The sequence below is a fragment of the Leptonotus elevatus genome, chromosome 3, assembly GCF_054856555.1.
Source record: "Leptonotus elevatus isolate MCC_2025b chromosome 3, RoL_Lele_1.0, whole genome shotgun sequence".
Classification (NCBI taxonomy): Eukaryota; Metazoa; Chordata; class Actinopteri; order Syngnathiformes; family Syngnathidae; genus Leptonotus; species Leptonotus elevatus.
In genome coordinates, this window is record NC_141241.1 from 28,711,355 (window position 1) to 28,738,900 (window position 27,546).

The following is a 27,546-nucleotide window of genomic DNA, read 5'->3' on the forward strand; positions in this document are numbered from 1 at the left end:
ATGTGTTACTTATACTAACATTTATTTTAAACTATTGTAAAAGGTACACAAAGCCTCTAATATTTAATATATGTTGGGGTAAAATGGTTCTTCACCTGTTTGTTTCTTCCGTCATACTATATATTGTATGTTCAAGAACGTGATTCTCATTCTAGTCTCGACAAGTAGTATGGAGAATGTAAAGTCTGTTCATCAGTGCCACCTCCAGATCCTGGAGGAGGCCAGGCTGATTCTGGTCCAGTCCAGACCACTTTCCCGTCCTTGTACAGAAGGGCTCTTGACCACTCCCACAGAGCAACAGGCGATGGAAGTCCTCTCTGCCCAGTAGCTGCTCCATGTTCTTCAGGAAGAAGCCTTCGCAAAACCTGCACAGATCAACTGATCTGTACAGCTGCAAACACGCACGCACACATCCATTCATATATTGATGGTGACGAGACAAATATACTAATTCATACATACATAGATGTTAACAATCTATCTCTTTTGTCACTCACCGTCTTCCCCTTTACCTCAAAATCCTAATTCTATGGTGTTTGTTTTTGTAAACAGTAATTGTGTTTACTGAGTGTAGCCTCTATAAAGAATGACCCACTCAATAAGAGCTATTCTCGATAAAAGACTTCTGCGAATTGCTAAGGTTGATAGGGTTTTTTGTACCTTGCTGCTGCGGTAGATGTCAACAACATTATCCAGAGTCATGGTTTGTGACAGCTTGATCTCACAGCATCTCTGCAGATCTTTAAGCTGGAAAAAACTGGCAAGCAGGCAACAGCTGCAAAATCAAAGAAAAACAGTGTTTACACAGAAAATTGTTGTTCCCTTAGATACTCAAATCAGTGGCTCACAATAAACCATAGACTAAGGCTGAACAAGCATGCAATAATAATACGACTAATACTACTACTACTACTAGATTATTCTCTCTTGCTTTGCACCAAATGTATTATATTTCATTGTACTGAGCCAGTCAAAAAAAGTAACACTTTTTAGTCATACACAGTTATTGTTTCATCTCTGGTGGTGGTAGTGTGCTCTGAGAAGTCATTAAATTTGTCAAACAATTAAAGAAGATTAAACCTACTGTATGTCTTAAGAAGATCTGAGTTTTATCAATGATTGACACATGATTACTGAATCTACTATCCAAATCTGCAGAGGTGGACAATCAGTCAGTCCATCACTGACAGGAGCCCGTTTTGCTTGCAAATGATGAGAAACTTGAAAAAATAAAATAATAATAGACTAAGCACTGACAGAAGTGTGTTTTCGTCCGTCAGCGTAATCGTCACTAACCTGGTCAAGTACCAATGGACCTCTCCATTAGAAAGCCCACATTGTTGAACTATTAGTAGTTGTTGGCGTTCAATTTATTGATTAAAGGTACTGGAGAGGATTTTGCGGCAAACAAGTAGCCCAACGGCTGTTTGTCGTTTTCTCAATAATGCGCATGTAAAAAAAACAGTGGTTGTACTACTCTACTGTTCATACATAAATTACACCACATAGGCTCCTTGCAAAACTTAAACAGTGAAGTGTAAGTAGGAAAAGTTAGTGTCAATAAACAAATCGTTGAGCTGCATTGACGCTGGTGTCATTATACATCTTTACAAGCTTCATAAAGTATAGTTCTTACTCAAAAAGTAAACTGAAGTAACCTGTAGGGTTGCCAACTCCCTGAAAAATAAATAAGGGACACCTCATCAACAAGGACGGCCAACCTGATTGCTTCAACCTTGCTGGCGTGATTTTTTTAAAGCTTTTTTTTGTTGTAGATGAAACAATTTTTTCATATTTTTTAATGATATGAACACATGTAAAAGTTGTTATCCAGAAATGTACTTTAATACAAACTAACAAAATTAACTTACGGAAATAAATATCTCTTAAACAGAAACCTTTCCCACTTAACTTAAAGGGATACTTGACTCATTGAGCCATTTTCAGCAGTAAATAGTTAATATTTTGTCCAGAATGAATTTGATAACTTCATTATTTTTCATGTACAAATATTTCCACTTGCTTTCGACTGAAGATGACATCACCTGTGCTGAGGAAGTAGGTAACGACAAATCATGCCTTACCCGTTTTCTAGGTTTGGTCAGCAAACTGAGCAATGATTGGTTGTTGCCTACTTCCTCAGCACAGCTTATGTCATATTCAGTAGACAGTAAGTGTTTTGTTTAAAGGTGTTTTCTGTACATGAAAAATAACGAAGTTGTCAAATTCAATCTGGACAAAATATTAACTATTTCCTGTTGAAAATGGCTCAATGAGTCAAGTATCCTTTACAGTCTTTCTTTTACAGCTCGCTGGTCCTGTATCCTTCTCTGCCATTGTTGGTTAACTTTGAAGACACACGCAAGGAGCTAGCTACAGTAGGAAGAAGCTACGCCGCAACCTCTGCACTGGTAAACACTGTTACGCTAGAGGCCTATGCAAGCTACGTACCCGGGACACATACGCAAGAAGTGTGATTGACAAGCCAGGAGCCAATCAATAACGAAGCACCTTCGTTATAGCGGCCAAAAAGTCCATAATTCAGGCCGACCAAGCGGAAAAATGCAGGCCACTCCAAGTTAGTCACTCTGGTTTTGGCCAGGTCTCTACCAAAAGCACTTTAATTGCTGTGTTTGAAACTAACTTGCATCTTGAAATAAACAGCGCCCCCTGGCGGCCAACGTGGGAAAAATCCCGCTGCTCCTGCCTTGTCAGTCCGTGCCTGATTACATTTCTCTTCTTCTTTTTTTGTTAACTATCAGTCTGTTACAGGTTGATAAAGCGATTTTTAAGTGAATCAAACAACTTAATTTGTAGTAAAATCTTCTCTGATACCTTTAACTTTAATATCTATTTATGAGATTTCCTACACTGTGAGCAGTCATTGAATGCACCTCGAGTCTCATGCCAAAAGAGAATGTAAGTAGTGGTGTTTTCCTTCTGTCAAGCGACTAGCGTTCGCTCATGCGTAAAACTTCATAGTTACAGATTGCCTGTACTGTAATTCCCACATGATTCTTATTGTGTGTCGATGCCAAAATATGAATTTACTGTTCACTTAGCATACGTGTATGCTCATGTGTTATGTCATGCCACAACTAGTTACTTGTGTTTCATGTGAATGTGAATTGTTTATATTGTGTTTGGTTATTCAACTACTGAATACAGTGATGGTATAATGATGTATTTGCTTATTTAATTACCATAGGTAGGCATTCTGTCGGGAGTGTCGGACTTGGACCCCCGTTCTATTGAGGAATGACGACTGATGGACTGACAGAACGCCCACTGCTGTCTGTCCATCCTAAAATAGTGGCAACGTAAGGGATGATGGAGGCGTGGTTAAAATAGCATGACAGACTGATAGGGTTTAGCTTGAAAAAAAATGACGAGCCGACAACGGATGGGTACCCCGAGCCCTGACGAATGACGAATGAGGGTGTTTTTCTGATTATAGCATTAAAATACTTTTTGGTTGATTTCTACCATTAGAAAAACAATTTGTATGGCCGCTGTCAGGCCTTGCAACAAGGCAAGTGATTAAATGCTCAGCGACTCTACCTTCAAAGCTTCAGAATGTGAGACCGTCAGTCCCTCGGTCCCTCCACAATAGAGATAATTCATCATTGTGTGTGGAGATACGCACAACTCAAATGCATGTCATCTGGCTAGTCACGTATGTGTATATGCAGTATGTCAATAACTATCTTAACAAATAAGCAAATTGTCCTCTACCTGGAAAGTACTGTAGGTCATGTGACTGATGTGGATGATGTTGTCAAGGGAGTTACTAAGCATGTGTCGGAACCTGGAATAACAAAAATGTCCATTCGTTTTCTGTAGCCATAAGTTAGGCAATCAATCAATCACTTTTTTTTGTAAATCAACTGCCAGCAGACAATGTTTCTGCAATCTACATGCAAACGGCAACATGAGCTTGCTGACAAGGAGGACAATGTTAGGATGGACTTTTTTTCTTTCTTTTTTTTTTGGTAGATGCTCATGTTGCCGTTTAGCATTTAATGAGCGTATGGTGGATATTTACCAGCTGTTTAACAAAACTATTTCAAGTTTCCAATAGGTTTTTATATCGATTACATTTTTTCCTATGACCAAGTTGAAATGCTAAGCTTGACATTCAACTGCAACAACTTTCCTCCCATATTTCGAAAAACATGCGTGGTAGGTTAATTGAAGTGCACTTAAAAAAATAAAAATAAAATAAAACTAATAGAATTTTACTTTTTATTTTACAGTTGAAAAAAATATCATTTAATTTACAAAAAATTAACTCTGATTTTACATGCCAAATGTAAACTAACATGAAATCACTGTAACTGTATAAACACACAATATTTCTGTTTTTACAAAAAAAACTAATACAAATAATATGTTCACAGATTTAAAGTAATTTCACAAATATTTGTCTGTTATTTAATGGAAGAAAATGTAAAATTAAATTTAAAAAAAAGTTTATATTTACTGAGAAATTAACAGTAAAAATTCATAATTTCTTTGTGAATTGACCATTTTTTTAAAGTGAAAATAACTACAATTTCTGTAATGTCCTAGAGCATGGTAGCAATAAATGCCAGCATTTATTGTATTAACATTTATTTTAAAAGGACATCTAATAAGATATAGGTCAAGGAGAAAGCTTGAGAGGGTGAAAATACGCAAAGCAAAGAATCTGACTTACGGATGCTGCCTCTGCTGAGGTATCAGCACTACCAAGTATACATTTCATGATATCTAAAATTATAATCACCAGTGCTGCGTGGATCAGTAGTAGAGTGGTTGTCTGGTATGCCTGAGGTTGTGGGTTTAATCCCCTTGGTGAACATGTTGAAGTATCCTTGAGCAAAATACTGAACTCCTAATGCTGTGTGAGTCAAAATGTAAAGCGGTTTGAGAGCCTCGTAAGGGGGAAAAAATGCTATATAAATGAATTACCTTAATAGTAAACTGTTGCAATTTTAAACCCAATATGTAGTTTTTCAACAGTTATTGCCCATGTTTTGAAAGATTAATCACATTTATTTTTTGGTCATATACAGTACTGTTATATTACATACAATCTTGTTAAAATGACAGTTAAAAACTGTGCTTTAATTATGGAAAAAAAATAGTTTTTACGAGAAAGTAATTTTCTGTTATTTCACAGTATTTTTCTGGTGACCCAGCTGCCGGAAAATTACAGGGGTTTTACGATTTATTTATTTTTTACTGTGTGTCTAAATTGTCCCTAGGTGTGATTATGAGTGTGTTTGGTTGTTTGTCTATGTGTGCCCTGGCAACCGGTTTAGGGTGCAACCCGCCTACTGTCCAAAGCCAGCCGGAATAGGTTCCAGCACCCGCGACCCTTGTGAGGAATAGGCGTTTCAGGAAATGGATGGATGGATGTATTCTGCTGCATTTTCATGATGACCTAGTGAATCTGATGACAGCACCAAAGGCACTTTACAGTTTGACACATTTAATTTTGGATTGAGAAACTATTTTAGAGTTCATTGTCTAGAGGTGTACTCAGATGTTTTATGTACCTAAACATCTACGACAAATGAGTGAAAGTAAATTTACAGGAAGTAAACATATCAGAGGCTTTTGAGTCTTAGCCTACCAAGGTTGGCTTCATGTGCTCACCCATCTCTCGCAGCTCCATGGTAATGTCTAGGTAACCATGCTCAGCACTATAGTATGCTGCTTGCTGAAGGGCTTTCATCCTGGCCTTACAAAGTTTTGGGATGGCATTTGAGCAGTCGGAAGCAGGAGAGAGCATTGGAATTATTTTTTCCTCCACTCTTTCGGCCAGGATCTCCTCCAGGGAAAGGATGTCCTCCTTCCTTTGCTGTGGTTGGAGCAGCAGTCTTCTCAAAACGTTTCTAGACAAAACCAGAAAATTGATTTTTGCACTGATGTATCAGACATCAGCTGTAATTACTGTTAGTTTCAGGTGGAAGCCATGTGACAGTAGGAATTAAATAGTACGCATGTCCATTTTGATATGAGGGTAAAAATAAAAAAAAGATAAATGTCTTACTGGTGTCCATGTGCAGCCGCACAGCTAAAGCAGTTCATGTCTTTATATAGTGGTGATGTTAAAGAGCTACCATGATGCACTTTAAGCAAAGGATCTGCTCCATGGGTGAGCAGTAAACTCACAATCTCGTAGATAGATATAATAATCAATGTTTGGTAGGCTAGGCCAATACTGATTACTTTAACGAGACATTAAATGAGTGCTGGGAAAAATAGTCGGCTAAGTCCACTACAAAAATTTATCGACACAAAAATGTGTGCATCAAAAATATAATTCATAGTTTTAAAGACTATTTGCGATGCCCGGAATCAACATTTCCCCGAAATCAACGATTGGCCCTTTCCATGTTGCTACGGGATGCACTCTTTTGGCAACAAATGTCCATGGGGATTTAATGATGCACAAAAATTAATCTTTATGTCTTGACTGCAAATGGAAGCTAGAGTCTAGTGATGGGTAGGTGAGTGTCGGCAACTTTATTGATACTGTGTTGGCAACTGCGTCGTTACTGTGTCACTCTGTTGCTCAATGACACGTGCTGGATCTTACATCATTGCTTTGCAGGCAACTTCTATGCAATATTCTTTTGTTATATTTTGTATTAGTTCTATTTTTATTTTAAATATCTTTGAAATATATGGTAAATACATAATTTGTACATGTGTAATTAAGCATAGGTGTCAAACTCCGGTCCTCGAGGGCCGCAGTCCTGCAGGTTTTGGAGGTTTCCCTCTTCCAACACAAGCTGATTCCAATCAGCAGAATCGTTATCAGGCAGACCTTGCTGATGAGCTGATCATATATCAGCTGTGTTGGAGAAGGGAAACATCCAAGACCTGCAGGACTCCGGCCCTCGAGGACCCGAGTTTGATACCTATGTATTAAAGTGAAGTTGTCGCTATTGTGAAAAGATGTTGCTTACAGTATGTACTTGTCTAAGTCATTCTGCTCTCCAAGCACCAGCCCCTCCCAACCCGAGAAAACGAGCGGGTGCTCACTCTATGATGTCTTCAGGTGCAGACCCACCCCCGCACCTTCTATGTGGACTAAACACACGCCCACTTTTTTAGTGGTTAAAAAAAGTAGCCTTTATCGGTAAATGTTCTGTCCAAATGAATTCAAAGCAATCAATTATCCTTCACATTTGCAATGACAAAGTGCAATGACAATTGGCCGTCTTAAATTCCCAGAAAGGTTCCGTGGCTGACACTTGTGTAAACTACAAGTACATTTTCTGCGCTGTTGAACCTAACTGAACAAATGGTGAAGTGGTTAGCACGCTCACCTGGTGAGCAGAAAAAAGGTCCCGGGTTTGTGTCGAATTCAGTTTTTTTTTTCTCCTCCCCTCTTCCTCCACTACGATTTCTTGCGACAAAGAGCTGTTTTGTTTCAAATATTTATTAAAGAATTGATCATCCATCTCATTTCCTCATTTAAGGAAGACACGCTTGTACTGCAAGGGCAAGGAGTGCTGAAAGGCAGCGCTCCAGAGTTTTGTGAGCGGTGCGCGCAGCAGCCGGCTTAGGACAAGAGGAGCGCGGGGAGAGGTGGGGTTTTACTGAACCGGGCGTTTTCTTCCGCGTTCGAAAAATAGCCAGCAAAATACCTAATATTTCATAACAAAGACATCGCCATAGTGTCAAAGGTAAGATTTAATCATTATATGCCTATAGTTAACTGTGGGCTTAAAATAGGGTGATACATCCCCTTTAAGACCGCCAATAGCTACTTTCCTTACTGGGAAGTTGGCAACACTGCGGGAATGTACACACAAACGAGGCGGTGGCCGGGTTGCCAGCTGGCTACGACTGCACTACAATGGGTAAGATAGGATCAAATTTGTTATTTTGTTTACTCATTAGTTAATGTAATATACTAGTGTTGTTCCGATACCGATGGCCGAAGCCGATACTGTACCAATATAAAAGTTTTTGTTTTTTACATGAGAAAGCTGCTCTGCCATTGGTTCAAAGCATTCAAGGGCCAATAGGATATCTTGGCTCTTTAAAAAAAAAATTTTTTTTTAATTTTTTTAATTTTTTATATAATAAAATATAAAAAAATATATATAAAAAATATATATAAAAAAAATAAATAAAAATAAAAAGGATATCTTGGCTCTGCATGCAGTGAACGTGTCACACATCAGTGAATGTCGTGCACAAGGAAGACACAAGATGCTGCATCCAAAGTCCTATATTAGCGTCGGAAATAATGGTATCGGCATGTTACTTAGTACTTGTTAGTACTTGCCGATGTCGATACCACTGTTTTAATGCAGTATCGGGGCCTCTACTGATACTGGTATCGGAACAACACTATAATATACCCTTACCATAATTGCTAGTTAGAAGTCAGAATGCTCACTATGGTGTGATGGTGTTTTCACAAATGACGCTTGTGTGAGTGCCCATGCCGTGCCTCTTACGTAGTACAGCTTCACGTCAGTGCTTTTTGAGTAAGTTTGCACTCAACCGGCTGAAGCCTCATCACAATTTGTCCCAGGTCCCATCACTACTTGATGGGGGGTAAAGCAAGATTATTATTATTTTCTAAATCATGTAGAATTAAATGTAAGTTTTGTGTGGGTTAAAACTTCTCTAGCTAATTTTATTTTAGCATTACTTGCTCCAAAGCGCATCTACATGACATGATCGAGTACGAGTATAAAGTGATGTGATTATTGTGTAAAATGTGTATAAAAAAAATAAATAAAGAGCAGGCAAACGTGGCAGTCGCAGATGGATCTTTTTCTTTTTTCTTTTTTAAATAAGTCCTCAAAGGTCCATTGCGAAGCGGAGCAGCCATTAATGGACACAATAGATACTTGTGATTGTGTCAAGTAGGATGTGTAGAGTTGTCTTTATAACTGTTAGACATTTCCTCGAGAAAAAAAAAATGTCCAAAGGGGGATTACCTGAGTAATCGATTGGGTAATCAATTCAAAAAAGATTTGTGTGACAGCCCTACATTGGACTTTTTTTTTTTTATCGTCTCATGCATTATGTTTGCTATTTTCACTATCAATCTCAGTATTAATGAGCAGAACAGTAATATCCTGTTTTAGGTAATGGAACAGAAACTCTTTTCTACCTGCAGATCCAGGTTAGCATTTATAAGCATCTGCACCAGAGCCTCATCTCCTGCAGCATACATCAGAGGAGTAATTCCGTTCCGTTCCGTTCCGTCTTCAATTCCGCTTATCCGGGGTCGGGTCGCGGGGGCAGCAGCTTTAGCAGGGAAGCCCAGACTTCCCTCTCCCTAGCCACTTCAGCCAGCTCCTCCGATGGGATCCCAAGGCGTTCCCAAGCCAGCCGTGAGACGTAGTCTCTCCAGCGTGTCCTGGGTCGTCCCCGGGGCCTCCTGCCGGTAGGACATGCCCGGAACACCTCCCCAGGGAGGCGCCCAGGAGGCATCCGAACCAGATGCCCCAGCCACCTCAACTGGTTCCTCTCAACGTGGAGGAGTAGCGGCTCGACGCTGAGTCCCTCCCGAATGACCGAGCTTCTCACCCTATCTCTAAGGGAGAGCCCGGCTACCCTGCGGAGGAAACTCATTTCGGCCGCTTGTATCCGGGATCTTGTTCTTTCGGTCACGACCCACAGCTCGTGACCATAGGTGAGGGCAGGAACGTAGATCGACCGGTAAATCGAGAGCTTTGCCTTTCGGCTCAGCTCCTTCTTCACCACAACGGACCAATACAGCGTCCGCATCACTGCAGACGCTGCACCGATCCGTCTGTCGATCTCCCGCTCTAACCTACCCTCACTCGTGAACAAGACCCCAAGATACTTGAACTCCTCCACTTGGGGCAGGACCTCATCCCCGACCCGCAGAGGGTACTCCACCCTTTTCCGACTGAGGACCATGGTCTCGGATTTGGAGGTGCTGATCCTCATCCCAACCGCTTCACACTCGGCTGCAAACCGCTCCAGCGAGAGCTGGAGATCACGGCTTGAAGAAGCCAACAGCACCACATCATCTGCAAAAAGCAGAGATGCAATGTTGAGGCCACCAAACCGGACCCCCTCGACACTCCGGCTGCGCCTAGAAATTCTGTCCATAAAAATTACAAACAGAATCGGTGACAAAGGGCAACCTTGGCGGAGTCCGACCCTCACAGGAAACAAATTCGACTTACTGCCGGCAATGCGGACCAAACTCTGACATCGGTCGTACAGGGACCGAATAGCCCGTATCAGGGGGCCCAGTACCCCATACTCCCGAAGCACCCCCCACAGGACTCCCCGAGGGACACGGTCAAACGCCTTCTCCAAGTCCACAAAGCACATGTGGACTGGTTGGGCGAACTCCCACGCACCCTCAAGGATCCTGCTGAGGGTGTAGAGCTGGTCCACTGTTCCACGGCCGGGACGAAAACCACACTGCTCCTCCTGAATCCGAGATTCAACTTCCCGACGGATCCTCCTCTGCAGCACCCCCGAATAGACCTTACCTGGGAGGCTGAGGAGTGTGATCCCTCTAAAGTTGGAACACACCCTCCGGTCCCCCTTCTTAAAAAGAGGAACCACCACCCCAGTCTGCCAATCCAGAGGCACTGTCCCTGATGTCCACACGATGTTGTAGAGACGTGTCAACCACGACAGCCCTACTACATCCAGAGCCTTTAGGAACTCCGGGCGAACCTCATCCACCCCCGAGGCCCTGCCACCGAGAAGCTTTCCAACCACTTCAGTGACTTCGACCCCAGAGATAGGGGGGCCCACCTCAGAGTCCCCAGACCCTGCTTCCTCAAAGGAAGGCGTGTTGGTGGAATTGAGGAGGTCTTCGAAATATTCTCCCCACCGATTCACGACGTCCCAAGTCGAGGTCAACAGCACCCCATCTCCACTATACACAGTGTTAATGGCGCACTGCTTTCCTCTCCTGAGACGCCGGATGGTGGACCAGAATTTCCTCGAAGCCGTCCGGAAGTCGTTCTCCATGGCCTCACCGAACTCCTCCCATGTCCGAGTTTTTGCCTCAGCGACCACCGAAGCCGCATTCCGCTTGGCCAGCCGGTACCTGTCAGCAGCCTCCGGAGTCCCACAGGCCAAAAAGGCCCAATAGGACTCCTTCTTCAGCTTGACGGCATCCCTTACCGCTGGTGTCCACCAGCGGGTTCGAGGATTGCCGCCCCGACAGGCACCAACCACCTTACGGCCACAGCTCCGATCGGCCGCTTCAACAATGGAAGCACGGAACATGGTCCATTCGGACTTAACGTCCCCCGCCTCCCCCGGGACAACGGAGAAGCTCTGCCGGAGGTGGGCGTTGAAACTCTTTCTGACAGGGGATTCTGCCAGACGTTCCCAGCAGACCCTCACAATACGTTTGGGCCTGCCTGGTCGGACCAGCATCTTACCCCGCCATCGGAGCAAACACACCACCAGGTGGTGATCAGTTGACAGCTCCGCCCCTCTCTTAACCCGAGTGTCCAACACATACGGCCGCAAATCCGATGACACGACTACAAAGTCGATCATCGAACTGCGGCCTAGGGTGTCCTGGTGCCAAGTGCACATATGGACACCCTTGTGCTTGAACATGGTCAGTCCGTGACGAGCACAGAAGTCCAACAACAAAACACCGCTCGGGTTTCGATCGGGGGGGCCGTTCCTCCCAATCACGCCCCTCCAGGTCTCACTGTCATTACCCACGTGAGCGTTGAAGTCTCCCAGCAGAACGAGGGAGTCCCCGGGGGGAGCGCTCTCCAGCACACCCTCCAAGGACTCCAGAAAGGGTGAGCTGTTGTTCGGTGCATAAGCACAAACAACAGTCAGGACTCGTCCCCCCACCCGTAGGCGGAGGGAGGCTACCCTCTCGTTCACCGGGGTAAACCCCAACGCACAGGCGCCCAGCCGGGGGGCAATGAGTATGCCCACACCTGCTCTGCGCCTCTCACCGTGGGCAACTCCAGAGTGGAAGAGGGTCCAGCCCCTCTCGAGAGGATTGGTACCAGAACCCAAGCCGTGTGTGGAGGTGAGTCCGACTATATCTAGTCGGAACTTCTCAGCCTCGCACATCAGCTCGGGCTCCTTCCCTGTCAGAGAGGTGACATTCCATGTCCCCAGAACTAGCTTCAGTAGCCGAGGGTCGGACCGCCAAGGCCCCCGCCTTTGGCTGCCACCCAACTCACTGCGCACCCGACCCCTTTGGCCCCTTCCACCGGTGGTGAGCCCATGGGAAGGGGGACCCACGTTGCCTTTTCAGGCTGTGCCCGGCCGGGCCCCATGGGTGTAGGCCCGGCCACCAGACGCTCGCCTTCGAGCCCCACCTCCAGGCCTAGCTACAGAGGGGGGCCCCGGTGACCCGCGTCCGGGCAAGGGAAACGAAGATCCAAAGTTTGTATTCATCATTGGGGTCCTTTGAGCCATGCTTTGTCTGGTCCCTCACCTAGGACCTGTTTGCCATGGGTGGCCCTACCATGGGCATGAAGCCCCGGACAACATAGCTCCCAGGTTCATTGGGACACGCAAACCCCTCCACCACGATAAGGTGATGACTCACGGAGGAGATCAGAGGAGTAATTCCCTACAAATGCAAGAACAAACACACACACATGCAGAGTTGTGTATTTTAGTTCATGTGAGTAGAATTATCTGTTTTTACTATGAAAACTATCACTATATATCAATTTAGAATACAGTGTACACACACACATAATATATATATATATATATAAACAATTATAGACCAGTCACCCTAAATTTTTTCCCCCTTCCCTTAACATTCCACTCTTGGAAATATGCGCCTAGTGAACCTAGGGTAGGGTGAGATGTCTCCGCTCTCCCCCTTCCTTCCTAAACCAGAGACAGTCCAAAAGAGATAACACTCTTTTGAAGTCAACCACAGGCCATGTCACCAGGATGTGAATGTTTCTTTTTCACCAGCCAGAACCACGAGTTTATGGCACCAAAGTATTTTATCGGAAAGCTCCATCTCCACCCCTGCCGAGTCAGTCTGCAAACTCTTGTAAAAGCCATAAACAACACGGTCCGTTGGAATCATGGTCAGTACATTCCAGCCTTCAAGTGGTGATGATTGGAACTGCCCTCACATGAAACACCTATAACCCACAAAGCAATCTTACACATTTCAAATAAGAAATTCATCATATACCCCACAACTGAGGGGGGCGGGTGTGTCGGGGTGGGGAGCCATCTGTTGGGGCAGACCGCAGTATTAAGCGGTCACTCATATGTATCCCCGCCGTGCCACCACGCCCCCCCCTATTTTTTTTTAATGCACCACATACACTCACATACAAGTCTGGGAAGCAGGTGGATCGGAGCGGGAAGATATAATTTCCCCCTGCTCCATCTCACCTGCTCCCAATTTTAATGCACCAAGCACACACTTGTATATACACTGGGCGGGGTCACATCCACGGTGTAGGGGTAGAGTTCTCCAGTCGGCGAGCTGGCGAACTCAGTAACAGGGTTAGCTTTCACTAGGTACGCTGCCGTGACGACCGGGGCCTTTCCCCGCTGGGACTGGGGTTCGGGGGTGCCGCCCGTCTCCCAGTGCTGTGTCTGGGGATTTGGGGGCGGGTGGGGCTGGGTTGTGGTGGGTGGCGGGTGTGGGTGGGGAGGTCATGGGGGGAGCGGGGGCTGTGGGCCGGTGGGGTGCCTGGCGGGTCGTGTTGGGGTGGGGAGCGCTCCTGGCTCCTGGGTTTGCTCTCCGGCCGGTGGCCCCTGCGGAGCCCGGGGGTTGTGCCTTGGCGCTGCCGTGGCCTTTGGGGCCCTGGGGGGTTGAGCTTGCTCTGTCCTGGCCGGGGTCGACGGCTCCCCTCTTTGGTGGAGGTTTTCATGCATGCCAGATCCACCACACCAGCATCTATCGAAATTCAAACACAATCTGCTTCTTCCTCTGGTCGTTGAATCGGTGGAGGCTGATGTCTGTGGATACACTCTGCTTCATCTATCCTTCCTTCCTTTTCCCAGTCTTTCCTTTGGTCTTGGTCTCCCTAATTTGTTGGAATTTAGATGTTTCTGGGGTTGGTGAAAGATTCTGAATGAATTACACTCTGTACACACTCACACGCACGAAACCGCACATGCACATACTCACGCACATACAAAAAAAAGAAAAAAAAAGAGAGCAATGATGATGACATGTCCAATCGGTAAGATTACCGAATGAAAGAAAGAAATTCATCACATACAAGTGAACTTACGCACAACTGAATGTTTCACATCATGTATGTTTTGAAAAAAGAAGGTCATATGTATTTCAACAGGAATGATGATGGTAAATCAAGAGATTACTTAGTTACATTTAATTTTTGATTATTCATTCTTTAAATAATTTGGAGTTTAAAAGTCTCGGATTTGTGAAGGACACGCCCCACAACTTTAAAACAGCCGGCGCAAACTTTGTTTACGCTCTCGTTTTCCGGCCCGCTCTTCCGGCTCTATTCCACCTTATTCACCCCGTCTGGCCCAGAACTGCACAATCCCCGTGCGTCAACCAGCACCTGCTCCATCCTGGTTCAACGGCTGGTCTGCCTCGTTGACGCAGACACGCAGCGGATCAGCCTCAGCAGGGGGATTTGGGGAAAGCTGAGAAGCGCGCCGAGAATACAACTCCGGCTGAAGCTCCCACCCTCAGCTGAAAGCGGCATCCACCTTGAGTCCGAGCTGCGTCGCACCTCATCCAACTGTGGAACATTTTTATTTTATTTATTTTTTGCCTTGCCTTTTGGGAGCAGTTCGCTAGCTCGATTCAACTCACTCCAGTAAGTTGCACATCTCATAGCCAATTTGACATATCGCTGGTCCAACTTCCATTTCAAATATCTCACATATTTGGCAAGTCAAACCTTTCATTTCTACCTCGCTAAATTGTTCCTTTCTTATTTCTATTAGCTTTATTTTTTTATCCCTTTTCTTTCCACCGTATGATAGTTAGGTAGGCAGTGTTTTGATTCTGTATGTGTAACCGTAGTGAATAAATGAACGAATTAACGAACATTGAATGTGGCGACTTCAGATTATGAATAAAAAAATTAGGATTTGGATTTTATTCGTTGTGTTTCTCCCCAAAAAAACAGAATGTGGTGCCCCGATTGAGGGAATTACGACTTCCTCAAGCGCTGATCAAATTACTAATTCGTCCAAAAGACAACATCAATTATCGCTACATATATATATATATATATATATATATATATATAAAGAGAGAGAGAGACAGAGATGGAACGGTTAAACCGTTAAAGCCGATCGGTTTAATAGTTTCGGTTCGGTCTGTCCGCGCTCTGTTCGGTCCCTTCACACAACTTTTTTTTTATTACACAAGTCCCACCTCATGAGCGCAACTTTTTTTTCCTTTCTTTTTTCAATGTGGCACTCATGAAGAGAAGTGAGGCTCAGTTCACACTTCACTTTTCTGTAAGCAGAAAATCTCGCTTACCTTCACTTCAACTCCACACAATGTAGGCAAGTCATTATTCCTGTCAGGTCTCCTGACTCTGCCCCTTGAGCCCCGCCTGTGTTCCTGCGTGTGTGTGTGTGTGGGAGTGCCTTCTGCAGGATTGGAGCGACGAGTGGTGATGGGGCCAGGTGCAGACAATCATCATCATCATCAATGCTGTGTATTTAAGCCGGTCCCCAACTCCACCTCGTCGCCAGAGCAACACACTCCATCACGAGTTCGTGACCGACCCTGTCTGCCAGAGGCTTGCTGGACAAGGAGCTCTCCTGGACCAACATGACCAAGCAATCACCCTGTTAATGGGTCAGGTACGTGAGTTCTCACAAGCCTTTGCTGCCTTCCAAAAGCAACTCACTACCTTGCAAATCCGCGAACAGTTTTGTTCAATGCTCACTAGTATTCAGCCAACAACCCCTGTCTTATTCTATGGAGCAATCCAGGATTTCTCACCTCATTGGCTGTCTCCAAGGTCCCCCGTTGTCCTGGGCCACAGCGGAATAGGAGCGACAGCCTCCAGTTTGTGCGTCGTATTCTTCTTTTATGCAGGAGATGAGGAAAGTTGTTGGCCACCTAGTCCGTGGAAGGGAGGCTGCTAGGCGGCTCATGTTGGTACGGCAAGGTTCTTGCAGTGTGGCTGAATTTACTGTTGCTTTTCGGACACTTGCAGTCCAAAGCCTTTTTACTGATGAGGCGCTTCAGGAGGTTGAACGAAACTCTTAAAGACGAGTTGGCTTCTAAAGGTGAGCCCACAAGCCTTGGTGAGCTCATTAGTCTCGCTATGAGGCCTGATTGTCGACTTTGTGAGCGCCAGAGGGAATGTTCCAGGATTCGGACCCCACCCTGCTTCGCTTACTCCTGCACGTCAGTGTACTTCCGCCCCCACTCCGGAGACGCAGGCTCTGACGCCCACACTGTCCACTGGCGCTGACAGCGAACCTATGCAGCAACTGGGGGCGTGCTCGGGTCACTGAAAAAGAGAGAACGTGCAGGCGCTGTGCCAATCTATGCCTTTACTGTGGAGGAAAAGGGCACTTTATCGCCAAATGCCCCCAGCTGACCGCAAGATGGGCGGGTTCACCCGCCATCAAGGAAAGGTTGGTGAATCTGACGTCTTCTGACTCCCCCTCCCCGGGTCGTTTCCAGCTCTCTGCTGCCCTCTGTTAGAAAGATCTGCCAATGCCTCTCTCTGCTCTTGTTCATTCTGGTGCAGATGACAACCTAATAGACCGCAGCCTGGCGCAGCAGATGGGCGTCAATCTATTGCCGCTATCCACCCCCATCAGGGCTTGGGCTCTGAACGGACAACTGCTCTACAATATAAACCACAAAACTGTTCCAGTTTCCCTCACGTTGTCAGGTAACCACCAAGAGGTCATCAGTTTTTATTTATTTGACAACCTGCAAGTTCCAATAGTACTTGGTTTGCCTTGGCTAAAAGTCCACAACTCCAACATAAACTGGTCAAAAGGCAAGATTCCTTCCTGGAGCTATTTCTGCCACAAAAACTGTTTGAGATCAGCTGGGAGACCCAACAGCACCCCTCATCAGCCTGAGCAACCAGACCTCTCCCTCGTTCCAACCTGTTATCATGATCTTGCCCCTTTTTTCAGTAAACATCGCGCCATGTCCTTGCCCCCACTTAGACCATATGATTGCGCCACTGACCTCAAGCTTGGTGCACCCCTCCCCAGAGGTCGGCTATTTAACATTTCTCAGCGGGAACGGCATCGTCTTAGCCTGTAGGAGCAGGCTTCTTTTTTGTGGACAAAAAGGACAACACACAGCGCTGCATCCTTCTGTGGACTACAGAGGACTTAACAGCATTACAACCAAGAACAGGTACCCATTGCCACTTATTGATTCTGCTTTCACCCCTCTCCATGGTGCCACTGTCTTCACCAAGTTGGACCTTTGCCAAGCTTACCACCTAGTCCGCAGGGGAACGAGTGGAAAACTGCCTTCAACACCCACTGCGGCCATTATGAATACCTGGTCATGCCGTTTGGTCTCACAAATGCCCCTGCAAAGTTATCCAGGCATTTGTCAATGATGTCTTGAGGGACATGATAGGCGTGTTCGCTTTCATATACCAAGACGACATTCTTGTGTTTTCTCGTTCCCAGGCTGAACATGAGTATTACATGCGGCAAGTGCTCCAGCTGCTTCTTGAGAACAAGCTCTACGTCAAACCCAAGAAGTGTGAGTTCCATGTCCCCAAGACGACCTTTATGGGATATGTCATTACCCAAGGGGAGCTTCAAATGGACCCAGCTTAAGTGACTTTTTGATTGGCCCACGCCCTGCTCCCGTAAGCAATTGCAGCATTTTCTTGGTTTTGCAAATTTCTATCGAAGATTCATAAAAAACTACAGCCGCTCTCACGGCCACCCTAAATTCCTTCCAATGGTCTAGCAGAGCTGACACAGGGAACTGAAGAAGCGTTTTGTTTCAGCTCCCGTCCTCGTCCACCCTGACACGACTCGACAATTCATCGTTGAGGTGGACGCCTCAGATATGGGTGTGGGCGCTGTGCTGTCACAGCGAGTCGAAGTGGACAGTAAGATACACCCCTGCGCATTCTTTTCACGCAGGCTGTCCCCAGCCTAACATAATTACAGTATTGGGCATTCGTTTCGGCTTGTACAGTGTACAGGAGTAAGTCCTCCTCCAAACCTGTCTCTGGTCTCCTATGTCCACTTCCTGTTTCCAGCCGTCCCTGGTCGCACATCGCTGTAGACTTTGTCACGGGTCTCCCTCCTTCAGAAGGTAACACCGTCATCCTCACAATTGTGGACCGATTTTCCAAAGCTGCTAATCTTCTTGCCCTGCCAAAGCTCCCATCGGCAAAAGAGACTGCTGAACTCTTAATCAAAAATTTATTTTGTTTGCAAGGGATCCCCCTCTGACATTGTGTCCAACAAAGGCCCCCAGTTTACTTCCCAAGTGTGGAGATCCTTCTGTGCAGGCCTGGGCATCAGGGTTAGCCTATCCTCTGGGTACCATCCTCAAACGAATAGGCAAGCGGAACGGGCCAACCAGCAAATGGAGTCTGCTCTTCGTTGCATGACCCACTTGAACCCAGCTTCTTGGAGCATTTATCATGCATGGGTCGAATATGCGCACAACACGCTGCCTAGCGCCTCCCTGGGTATGTCTCCATTTCAATGCTCCCTGGGTTATCAACCCCCATTATTTCCCTCACAGGGGGCAACATGACTGTTTTAGTTGTGACCAATGAATGCTCATGACGACAAAATAAAAATAAATATCACAACAATATATATTCTATACAATGCTCCCCTGCTATTTGCGGGTGATAGGGACCCAGGCAGCCTACAAATAGCAAAAATCCTTGTGTAATTAAAAAGCATGTAGGTTATTGATTGATTGAGTGAAGGCCATATATTGTTTTCGAACTGTCACTGAAAGCAACCACACCTCAGTTTGATAGATAGATAGATAGATAGTCATCCAATTAGGATGACGATGTGTGACATCAACTGCAAAATGAACCTTTATCCCAGTCACAAGTTTAGCCGTGTATATGTTGTGTATGATGTTCAAATAGTGAATTGGTGGGAGGAAGATTTGTTTGGAAGGTGTAACTCACATTATGGTTGTAGGCTAGCGAGATAGCTAGTAAGAAGCTACAGCGCGTAGCATACCGCTGGAATCTCAGCTCAAACTTTCGCTCCGAGTAAGTTCCAGTGAATACCGGTCGTCATTTCCTTCTGCCGAAGCTTTTTCAAACTGCCCGCGAGTAGAGGACACGACTATTCAGTTTGTTCGTTACCACCTCCCCGACATGTAGCAACGGTCTCACTCGCGCGGGGGCGCTCTCCCTCTTTCGCACTCTCTCTCATAGTAATTGTAATCCTTCGAAGTGTGTGTATATATATATATATATATATATGTATATGTGTGTGTATCTTAACTCAAACTCTCCCAACCTGGTCCTCCATGGTGTCAACTCTCTGAGGTCCCAGAAGCTGTGTGGCTGTGTGGATTAGGTCTACTCTTCCACACAACAGCATTCGAAAGCCTAAATCTAGCTGGAACTTCCTGGAAGCAGCTTTTGTATCCAGACACTTAAATGATTGAAAACAACACTCCGTTCTACATGGAAAATACAAATAGTATATTTACTCAACAGCAGTTATAGTGTACATATTTTAGTTTTAATTAATAAAGCATTACACAAAATGTTGGAGATAATGCTTCTGACAGAAAACACTATTCTAATTTTGACACCTGGCCATGAAATATATAGTTGAGCCTATGTAGTTGCTTTTACGTATATGACAATTATTTTTCCAAATAATTTGTTATGTTGTTGTAGTTGCTTTCTTTAAAGATAAGTTAATCCCTGGGAAGGTCAGCCTTTGTCAAATGCAATGGTCGTGGTAGAAAAGTGGCCCTTTAGTGTAATTTATCAATGTTTCTCTCTTACTTCAGCTGTCTTGGTTCACAGTCCAATCCAGGTAGAAGTTGTCGGGCTGTCTGTCTGACATCATCACTGTCAACTATTGGGCTGCAACGATGTTCAGCATGCACCAGAGCAACACGGATCCAGTCCATGAGAGGTGGAAGCAGCAAAAATGGCCTGGAAGATGTTAGCATTTCATGAAAAAAAAAAAGAAGGAATATTCATGATTTCTTTTGATGAAAGATGTTGTACTGTTCAATTATATTTGAATTTCCTTTAAAATAATGATTTGCTCTTCATTCGCTTTGGTAAATATAGCTTTGTCGGACCTTACCCATCATTAATTGGGTGTTTCGATTGTAACCTGCATTGATTGTAACACTAACCCTAACCTCTGGGTGGCAAGGTGGTACCGTCGCTTGCCTTCGGTACAGGTGGTGTGGGTTTGCTTCCCGCCTGGTAGACCATGTTAGTTTGAGTGAGTGTATGTGTGGGGAAAAAAGACTTTCACAATGGTTGTTTGGCAGTCGTGGGTCGATCTCTTCCTATGTCATCCTCCTGGTTTCCTCTCTTCTGCTATCTGATGCTGCATTTACATTATATCCCAGCCCCATGTTGAAAACCCATGGTTCCCATATTGTCGTTTGGCCATATAGCAGTGCTTCTCAATTACTCACAGCTGAAACTATAAATAGTATAATTTGTCTATGAAATTGCAGTAAGTACGCCTCTGAACAGGAGCTAATACTCCTTGCACCCTCTCTGACAATGAGCGCCACTGACACTTACTGTAGTGGATGTGCAATTACACTTTATTCTAGTACGGGAAGAAAAATCATGTTCCCTGGTGTCACACGTATGCAAATGGTAAACTGAGTCCCACATACATCATGTAATTTTACTCGCTATGGGGCGGCTGAATGCGTCCTCATCATCGGCCACAGTTTCATCTTCACTTTTGGTTGGACACAAAACTTTGGCGAATCCCCCGTAGCTGGCAGGTTGCAGTCTGTTTCATGTTTGTACAGCACTGAAATAAAATATTAAGGCTTAATGTTACATTAATATAGCATTCTTCCATGCTTAATGTGTGAATCCTAACCCTAAGTAAGACGTTTTGTTGAATATTCCCATAAAAAAATGTATGTTTAAAAGTCGATTTGGCCGCATATCGAATCGATTCGAGAATTGCGCCCTGTAATATCGCGATATATTGCCGAATCGATTTTTTCTAACACCCCTATATTTAATAAATGGTGCATTGTATTAAACTTAATTCTGGCCCATCCCACCATACAGTTCAGAACATGTAGTTTAGTCACAGTAAGACTGTCCATTTGGCATCTTAAATAAGTGAAGTGGGCTCGGTGCATTACAGGTAGTCCGGTTAGTAGCTGACTACCAAGCTTTCATTAAAAACTAGTAGGATCCAACGGCGGGAGCTCTGATTTGGAACAAATTTCAATCGCTGGAGAGTTGAAGTTTTTTTATTTTTTTATTTTTTTAAACATGCATAGCGTGTGGTTTACTGACTGCCCTGTGCTGGGATACTAAAGTTAAGCTTAGTTAAGTGCTTAATATTTGGCTGAATGTGCGACACCAGGAAGCGAGGAAGAGGTAGGATCTTTCTTCATTGAGGGGCTGGAAGCAGGTTCTAAATGACCGGCAGCGGTGTGTGTCCCATATGACCTGAGGCATCTAGCGTGGTGGGGTTGCCCTAGCTGGCGCATTGGGGATATTGTTGACAGCACATAACGTAATAAGATCTTTAAGTGAACCGTAGTATGTCATATGTTGCATTACTTAGTTGCGGAAAAACTTAATATTTCTGAAAATCGCTAGTTTTGTAATGCGTTGTCCAACAAAACACAAATATTGTTGTTTTGGCCACATAACACCCAGCGAATCAATCGCTAATGTGACATGCTGCAATAATATACAATCGCAATGTGGAAATGTTCCTCCATTCAAAAAGTGATAGTGACTGGAAAAGGATTTCTGTCAAGTTGATCTTTTTTTTTCTATTTTTTAAGAGCTCAATATTGTTCATTCGGTAATTTTACCGATTTGGCATGTCATCATCATTGCTCTCTCTTTTTATATTTATTTTTTATTTTGTATGTGTATGTGCGTGTGTGTGTGTGCATGTGTGAGTGTGTACTCATTAGTTCACCTAAAACCTATTAAAAATCCCAAGTTGATCTTAAGTCCTGTCACTCATTTTGCTACACGTCCGCAAGCAAGCTTCGTGATGCTTCCGTCTGTTCCCTCGGTTTCAGGATATTGACAAAATAAATGTGTTTAAGAAATTTACAATTTTAGCCTCTTTTACGTCCGTTTGGATCTTTCTTTTTTGTCTGTAAATTGGGAAGAATGAACGGAGGTTTACAAGCGTACACTTGTTGGAGCATTGCAATGGTAGTTTTTTTGTGTGTTTTTTTTAACCTATAAACTCCATTAGGACAGTTAAAAATGGCGGCTGTTGTTTTGTCACTTAAGGCTTGAAGCCATTTAAACAAGGCTTGCAAGCTTTAAGGTGTATAATTACGCAAACACTTTCAGCACTCTAATGTCCACCATTCAAATGGCGGCTACTTCGGTAGCCAAGCTTTTTATTTAACCAGATGTTCACGCATGTGCAAACCTAATGCTCACTTTACTTATTGGGTGTTGGATCCCTCACAATTATTTTTTTTTTAACCGTTGGCTTATTTTTAGCTGGGGTCCACTCCCATGATGAAAAAAATGGGTGATATTTTATAGCTAGTTTTGATCCCTTTATCCAGGCTTTGCTACTGAGTAGTAAAATTCCACAAAAGTACCTGATATATTTCAAGCTATTTGTGTGCTATTTGTGTGCTTGAAAACAGTACAATCTATAGTTGGAGGATCGAAATTCAGGTTTTCCAGTGATTCCATCTATTGGTTGGACAGGAAGTAGTAAAGTGTGCGAAGGGAATCAGCGGTCCAGCGTACTGAGAGCTGATTGGCTGAGCGAGGAGGGCTGATGGAAGAAGTCGAGCTTTGTAGATGCTGCATGTGGTGCATCGCTCTTGACACAAGTTCACCTGTGCAAAAGCACTACACGTGTTACAAGAAAAAAAGTCCATTGTACACTCATGGCTTGCTATCGCATTTGAAATTAATACCTGTAGATAAAATTAACATGAATTTAACATAATTTTTCTATCCTACTTGGCCTCATTAGGACGGCAGGGAACTGGAGATGACTTTGGGACAAGAGGTGAGTAAGCCCTGGATGCATAACCCGGGTGGACCCAAACGTTTGACTCCACCCACACGGATTTTCAACCTCAAAGTGCCTTCTTCTTTCTTTCTTTGTTGTTAAACCTAACCCTAATCACGCAATCATTACAGTATTGTTTGAACACTTTAACAACGAAAATTAAAAACTGACCAAAACCCAAATGCTAACTTCAACCGTCTAGGGATGCTGCTGGGGACATGTAGCTAGTACCTCCTCCTCAAGCCGTTTAGTTAGCTCCACCCCGGCTGACTGAGGGTTGAGTGTTTGTAATTTTCGATGGTCCATAATGTGTTTAAAAAAAATAAAAATATACGTCATAAAACGGCGCATCATTAAATCTGCAAATTTTGTTTGAATTTTTTTTTTTAACCGTTTCGAAAAATCCGTGTGGGCGGAGTCAAATGTTTAAGTACAACCGACATGGTGGCACGCCTCGAACTGCGCTCTGCATCCAGGGCTTATTCACCTCTTGTCCCAAAGTCCTCTCCAGTTCCCTGTCATCCTACAGGAAGAAGTGCAAGAAGCTGGGTACAAATACTGTAAACTGTAGTCAAAGGATCATTCATACCTATTACATCGAATAGTCAAGGAATCACCACCCCAACTCAGTGACAGTGTGCTTGTGAGCGTAAAAGGTTGTTTGTCTCTATGTGCCCTTCAACTGACTGTCGGCTATTTCAGATTGTAGCGCCTGAAGGCAGCTGGGATAGACTCCACCACCCCATGATCCTGAACAGGATAAGCGGTGTTGCAAATGGATACACGACGTTTAGAGACTGCAAATGTCTTTGTGGAGGACATACAAACTGCTGACAAAGCCTTGAGCATTTTGTAGGTCGACTTTTTTGACTTTTTCCCCAATCTTGAAGGCATTGTGGTGGGGTCCGTACCCCTTGTTGCTCCCCGAGAGCAACCACCGCCGCCCGGATAAATTCTTGAAAATCCCTCGGTCTGGGTGGAGACACCGTCTTCGCCCTACAACTCCCCTCCAATTTTAATGCAACACACAACTGGGGGGGTGCCATCGGTTGGGGCAGACCGCAGTATAGAGCAGTGCTGCGATCGCCTGTCCGTGTACCCTTATTTATTTTTTTAATGCACCACATACACTCACTGACATGACTGGGAGGCAGGTGGATCGGAGCGTGGGGATATCATTTCCCTCTGTTCCGGCTCACCTGCTCCCAATTTTAATGCACCACACACACACACTTGTATATACACTGGGTGGGGTCACATTCAAGGTTTAGGGGTAGTCGGCGAGCTGGCGGACTCAGTAACAGGGTTAGCTTTCACTAAGAACGCTGGAGTGACGACCGGGGCCTTTCCCCACTGGGCCTGGGGTTCGGGGGTGCCGCCCGTCCCCCGGGGTGCCTGACGGGCCTGCCGTGCCCCGTCTTGCTAAGTTGGGTTGGGGGCGCGGGCCGTGTTGGGGTGTCTGTCCTGGCAGGGGCCGACGGCTCCCCTCTTTGGTGGAGATTTTCATGCATGCCAGATCCACCACACCAGCATCTATCGTAACTCAAACACAATCTGCTTCTTCCTCTGGTCGTTGAATCGGTGGAGGCTGGTGTCTGTGGATCTCACTCTGCTTCATCTGTTCTTCCTTCCTTTCTTCAGTCTCTCCTTTGGTCTCTTGAGGTCTCCCTAATTTATTGGAATTTAGATGTTTCTGGGGTTGGTGAAAGACTCTGGTTGGTAACCCGGTGGGTAGAAGGTAATGTCTGGTCGTTGCTGGATTTCACTTTCCTTTCTTTTCTTTGATCCTTCCTCGGGTCTCCTGACAAACTCACAACTCTAGCTGGATTCTGAAGTATTCGGTTTAGGTGAACGGTATGGGATTTTTAATAGGTTTTAGGTGAACTAATGAATACACACACTCACACGCATGCACACATGCACACACACACACGCACATACAAAAAAAATGTAATAAAATAAAAAAAATATTTAAAAAAGAGCAATGATGATGACATGTCAAATCGGTAAAATTACCGAATGAACAATACTGAGCTCTCCAGAAAAAAAAAAGGAAATCCCCTGGTCTACTGGAGGTCCTCCTGGATGGCTCCAGAAGGCCGAGGGCTGCCTCCTTGGTACCCGTGCAGCAAACCAGGGATCCTGGGGAAGCAACTGACCGCTCTCTGTGGTTGTAAGTGCCCCTGCAAGTCATCCATGGAAGCGGAAAAGTGCTCATTTTTTACCTGGTGAACGCTCCAGCGACAAGCAGGGCCTCGACGCACTGGGGCTCGCTCCGCAGGCCGGAGAACGCTCCAGGCGACACGGATCCGTGCCAGCGGGCGAAATGCTTAAGAGCATGCCGGGCAGAGAGCACCTTTTTGGGCTGGCTGCAGCAATCCAGCGAAGCCTGGGTACTGCTTATGCACTGCCAGGTGATTTTAGCTTCTTAAAGCTTTTGTTTCTGTGGCGTTGGCTTCAGACACCAAACGTTTTGTTATTGTTGTTTTCTTTTTACGTTTAGTGTAAGGAGAACGTGTCAAAACAGTAGACCCCAGGTCCTAAAAGCTTCCACAATATGTTTTGTTATTGTAAGTTACATGAATAAAGTGAAGCTTTTAAAAAAAAAGATGTATTTGTATTTATTTTGTTTTTTATCCTCTACGCTCCTTTATTGTCATATTTTGGGTTCTGTTTTCCTTGTGTGTCTCCCTTGGTCTTGTTTAAGTGTGATCCTGCCCTTCCTCGTGTGATCCAGTCAGTGCCCTCAGCCACTTGTGTCTTGCCCCAGGTGTGTCTTGTTGTGTCGTTAGTGTCTGTGTATTTAGTCTGCTGTCTCCCCTCTGTCTGTGTCGGTTCATTGTTTTTCCCCATGTTATGCTGCCCGTTTTTGCCTTGTCTTTTCCCCATGTCATGCTGCTCGTTTTTGCATTGTTGTTCCCCCATGTTTTGGTTCATGTTTTGGTTCTAGTTTTGGTTTATCTTGCAATTTGGAAGATCACCTTTTGTTTGTAGTAATTAAAATCCCTTTTTTTGATTGAACCTCTGCCTCCTCGCCCTGTCTTCCCGCATTTGGGTCCTCAAGCTCCCCCATCCTGACATTTATGATGTACTCACTTTTTCTACAGAGGGAGGGGGGAAATATTTGTTTTTAAAATACCCGGCTACGTGTAGACAGGGCCTGAGTTTCTCAGCCAATGACATGATCAGCTAAACTGGCCGAGATTTGACCTTTGACACGACTGATGACAAATTATCATGTCAAAGTCAAAACGTTGAGGACATCTGCTGTTATAGCACAGATTAATGTTCACTAACAGTGTTACCACAACTTTTAATAATAATGTTATAATGACGTTCAGATAAATTGTCAACGTGGGGGTGGGGCTAATTGTGTTCGGCCAAACCTCTAGATTAATTGGCAAGTGTAAATTGGTAGTGGTTTGGTGGCTACATTACGCATTGATAAAATCACGGATTAGCGATATACTGTAAATGTTATAATTGACACTACTTGATGGCTCAGTGAAGAAGTCAAATTTGAAAAATAATTTACAAGTTAGAAGTGTGTGTGTGTGTGTGTGTGAGAGGGGGGGGGGGTCAGTGTTGTAATGCTGAGTGAACAACAACATAACAAGCATAATAAACTATGACTAGAAAAAGGTAGTCTTAAAAAAATCTGTAATGAGATAATGAAGTGCTGTAGCCAACATGGTGTGAAGGTGCCCTCGTTTTATTCTGGATACAAGCCCTACATTGTTGTGAATTGTAGAATTGGAACAGTGGGGGAGCTGGCAGGTTATAACCATGGGTCCCAAGAGGCTACCACTGGTCACAGTTTAAACAAACACATACAAAACACAGGAGCCAACTGTGGTGGCAGCGACATACACACGCACGCACACACTTACTGAGTTCTGTAATGCTGCCCACAGAGGTGGCATGCAGGGCTTGTTCCAACATCCGCAGCTCCATCTGAATATATGCGTCTTCCTGGCTCTCCAGAAATTGCTCAGGAAACTTTTTAAAAGGCTTGATATGGGCTGGCAATGACATCTCTTTTACACGCACACACACCCACACACACACACGCATTCATCCATATTCATCATTAGGCCCTTACTGTTTATTGAGGTTGCTAAAAAACACTATTTGTCAAAAGCTATAGCTGGATATTACGGGTGTCAGGCGATTATTTTTTTAAATTGTAATTAATTGCATAACTTCAATAATTAACTCAAGATTAATCGCAAATTTTAGATCTGTTCTAAATGTACTATAAAATGTATAATAAAATATTTGTTTCCAATTTGTCATACTCTTCTTCACATAAAAGTGGAAATAATATTTTAAACTAATAGAAATATGGCTGCATCTTTTAGTCATTGATACAGTAATTTCATAATAATTCATAAAATT

The 27,546-nt window shown here is 44.4% G+C and overlaps 1 pseudogene; it reads right to left on the minus strand.

The window, feature by feature from the left end:
- Positions 1-151: 151 nt before the first annotated feature.
- Positions 152-27,183, minus strand: LOC147178115 (ankyrin repeat and BTB/POZ domain-containing protein 2-like; annotated as a pseudogene).
- Positions 27,184-27,546: the final 363 nt, after the last annotated feature.